The following is a 4,741-nucleotide window of genomic DNA, read 5'->3' as shown; positions in this document are numbered from 1 at the left end:
CTCGCCGCACGGAATTTTAAGGAGAGCAGGTTTGATGTGGAGCGTCACCTACATAATTCAATTCTAGAAATATATACGTTTCCCAAAAATTTAAAAATAACTAAATGTACAAGGCATAATACGTTAAGAGTAAGAGTTTAATATCTATATAATATCGGTGTAGATACACCATAGATAACTCTTTAAGACACTACAATGGTAGTGTGGGGAAGCATCATTTGCTCGATATCTCCAAAAATGATTATATGTAAATACTGTACTATATACATGTAAACATCATAAATGCATATTTCCAACAAATGCATTATTTTTATTGTATTTTCTCGTATTTGCTGGAGTAAAAAATACATTATACTGTCTATGAATTATATGAACCATATTAAAGAACATATATCAGAATACACAACAGTAATTTGCTATAAAGTACATTACACACTACAGGAAAACAGTCTAATAATTCATGTTACCAGCGATAAGCTCCACAATTTTAATTCACAACTAAGTGTTGAAAAAAAAAAAAAAAAATCTTTAAATATTGCAATAAATAAATAAATCGCAAAAAACAAATATAACAAAATACTAATCAAAACCAAATCGATGGGAGTAACATACTATTTTTGACTGAAAAATATATTAAATAAAGTGTAAATCTGCTCAAAATATAAGAAATAAAGCAGCAGTTTCTGCCATTTTTGGCGCTACAATTCCGAAGGTTCAGTAAATGGGTGAGTAGAACAGAAGAAACAGTAAGTTGATTAACTGGAAATTAGGTACCTGCGAGGTGATCTAATTGTGGTGTTTAAAGCTTTGAATAGCTTGAGCAAACTCAATCCTGGTGGAACTCTTCATCTTGCTCAGTCTATGCACATCAGGAAGCATAAATTGAAATTGATGAAGCATGATCGAAGAACAGATGCGCGAAAGTTTGCCTTCAGTAAGTGAGTAGTCTGAATAAATTCAAGGCAGCCTTGGATTTTGCATCATTTTCCACTACTATAAATACTAATACTCGATTTTCATAGATCGAGGCCCTCATGAGTAGCACAGTTGGTAGAATCGCAATCCTCCCCAGACCCATGTTTAGTCTCTAGAGCAAAGTTTCCGGCATCCCCTTCCCCCCATACTTCTCCTTCAACCCATGCATGGTACTAAGTACTATAGGTTTTGATACCTTTCATGTTTGGGGTTTTCATAAAAAAAAAAAAAAAAAAAAAACTGGGTGGAAAAGATCTGGGTTTGAGTCCCGTCGATAACAAGAGGGACTTTTATGGGCTTTTTTTTCATAACGTGGCTGTGTTAGTCGTCCATTGGCAAGGGTAGAATGGTTTTTTCTTCCGAAAACTCGGATTTTACATTCAGCGAACAGAAAATCAACCACAGAACACATGCAATCTATGGACAATATATCCGCAGCAATATGGCCTTAGTGGCAAATGCTCATAAAACCTACCAAAAACATTGATAGCCTGAAAATACATTCTACCCATATCCGTACATTTTCATAGGATTGTCCCCCACAATGAACAACATTTTTATTGTTTTTCCTAAATTTTGCATAAATACACTAGCTTGTGGTTAATATTTTTTAAAGAAATGGGACAAGAAACAGGCACCACAATTCTCAACAAAAAAGCTTAGAAAACAATTGTAAACTAAACAAGAGAGTGAATATTACTGCTTTAAAACCGTATTCTGTAATTGTATTTTGTAATGCAATGTAATGTGTGATAATCGACAAAGTAACTAAGGCGTCCTTATGTTGTGCATCTGTGTCTGTAAATTTTGTGGGCGATTTATCTGTTTCCTAGACGAAAAATAAAATTTCCATAAAAAAGAAAGAACAATGCCACCATCGCCTGAAAAAAATCACCTCAACCATTTTGTGAAAAATGCCCATAAAAATTGCTGGTGTCGTTGACGGGAATCGAATTCAGGTCTTTTCCATCAGGTGTGGGAAGGATAGTGATTATATAAATCATGCTACCCGTGAGGGCGTTAGCTCATTCGATTTTACATTTTATACTGTATGTGTTCCATTTACTTTCATTCACATTTTATGCATGTTTTTATCTTTATTTGAACAAAAATTCTTTAATATTTTTAACTTCTAGCATGAAGAAAAGCTGTCCCCGAGCTACAAAAGTTGGCTACAGTGACAAATGTGATACACAAGACTCAGATTCAGGCCGTCAGAAAGAAATCTGTGAACAGAATGAAAAGGCAGTTTTATTGTCGTTTACTGCAATTGATACGACTAGGACGAACCCCAATTTACTCTGCAATAAATATGGATTCACGAAGTGCAAACTAGATCAGTCATGCAAATATTATTATTCTTCGTCGTGTTAAAAATAAACAAAAAATTAAAAATCTTAAACGAAATTGGGAAAAATTTTAAAAGGAATTAATAAAATGAAAATAAGTGAATTTAAACACGTAAAACCTACATAAAGACGTTCTCAACAGCATCCAGAAATAAATGACTTGATGAGAATGAAATAACCCAACGATAAATGTGAAACTAGATCTGTCATGAAAAAAACAACTGCAGAATCTGCTAATAATGGCAGATACACATCGTGTCTGAAATTAAACACTTTACCAGCCTCAAAGCTATTCAATAGATATTCAACCTACATGGCTCGGATGGGAAGCGATATGTCAGAATATGAAAATCGGAGGCATACCATCCTGCCTGCATGACACCGACTGTAAAGTTCACCGCCGGCCACATAGTCTGGGGATGCATAACAAGCAAAGGGCTGGGGCGAATTAAGTTTATTAACCGAACGATGAATGCAGAAACCAACACTGCTATCTCAGAGGAGTGCCTGAAACCCATTATTAAAGATCACCACACAGACGTCCAAAAATGAATTTTTCAACAGGACTCAGCACCTTGCCACACAGCAAAATTGGTTAGTTCTATGCTATTTAGATGTAATGATGAGTTTATCTTTTTATCTCACAAGGCTTAAAACATACTTACACCAATATTTTCCCTCGTTTTTCTCCCTTAAGATGCAGTTATACCTCAGAAATGCTGTCATTACATCGATGGACTGGCCCAGCAACAGTCAAGATTTGAACCCTATTGAAAATTGCTGGTACATAACGTCGTCTAAAATTGCTCAGAAACCAACGAGTAAGATACAACTGCGAGAGAGCATTGTAAGGGCGTGATACACAAAATTGGGCAAGTATGTCCAGGAGTTGATTAACTCTATGCCAGATCGTTGCAAGGCTGTAACTGCAGCTCGAGAAGGAACAACAAAATATTGAGGACTTATTTTGCTGATTTACAGTATACAATACTATTACGTTAACTTGTCATTTCAGTTTGTACACGTAAATGCAAAAAAAAAAAATGTATGTTTGGTTGTCGTGATTGCCATTTGCATGATTTCTCATATTTCCATTAATTACGAATTTTACCCTTGGGAAGATATTTATGGCAATTAGGTATATCAGGTGGAATCTTTTTATTGAATTTCATTCACAGAGATATATATAAATGCATTTGGAACATTTCTGCAACCCACGATGCAGCGTAAAACACATTATTTTGCAAAATTTACAAGTGACAGTTGGATTTTTTGTTTTTTTTTTGTCCGCCACATGTGTAATATTTTAGTATTTGAGCACATAATAGCTCTTATGTGCTCAATATATCCTATATTCTTTTTAATTATTAAATAATTATACAGGGATTACCTTGATTTATTTTATAGGGTTACCCTATAAAATAAATCAAGGCAATCCCTGTATAATTATTTAGTGATAAAAATTTAGATATTGTTGATGATAAAAAGCATGTAATGTTATTGTTAAAAAAACGTCATAAAAGATCCAGAGTTTTATATGAAGATAAGGAGTTATTCATCAGAAATTAGTTTTGAACAGTCAAAAAATGCCATTTTAGACTGATTCGGTCATTTTCATTGAACAATTAAAATTTGCCATTTAAGAATTGTTTACTTACTTATTTTTATTTTCTGAATTTGTTGCTACTAGTTCATATTTCCTAAAAAAAAATTATTATTATTAGCAATATGGCGCAAGGAAGCCTGAGGCTAATGCTGCACCAGCCAAAAAAAAAATTCCCGAGTTACCCTGAGAGAGAGAAGGAGAGATTACCAAGAAAAAAAGAATGATGATATCCAGCTCAGAACCCTGGGAGTGCAAATCCCATACTCACCAGATGTGAACCCCTGGAAATTTTGGTAATCATTTCAGTTCACTTAAAGAACCATATACATTTAAACTTTTTTCACAACAAATTGCTGGTGACACTAAATATACTAATTTTTTCTAAGTCAATTAATTTCTCGCACAATTTGATTTTAAATTTTTATTCGTATACTCTTTGGATGTTACCCTCCAGAGACATGGGTGTTCTTTATATATTTCAATAAATGGCATAATAAATTTTTTTGGACATTTTTTTAACTTATTCACACAACTACCAATTAAAGAGAGTAACTGATCGCCCGTGGTTGGATTTACAGATGAAACCTTCGCCACCGTAATAATATTGTTACGATGGTGACGCCAGTACCCACTGAAAGAGATTTATCCGTGGAGGTTTTTTCCACAGTAAAAACTGCATCGGTCCCATTCACGGATTTATCCGTAATTTGGGACCGACACAGTCCACACCGATGGATAAAACATCTGTGCGGTCTACTGATAAAATGAATCGGATACATGTTTGTATAGATGTCCATTTGCTCTTCTTTCT

This window comes from Mastigoproctus giganteus, chromosome 14 (assembly GCF_048544385.1).
Source record: "Mastigoproctus giganteus isolate SK-2022 chromosome 14, ASM4854438v1, whole genome shotgun sequence".
NCBI lineage: Eukaryota > Metazoa > Arthropoda > Arachnida > Uropygi > Thelyphonidae > Mastigoproctus > Mastigoproctus giganteus.
The sequence above is the reverse complement of the archived record's forward strand: the minus strand, read 5'-3'. Positions refer to the sequence as shown.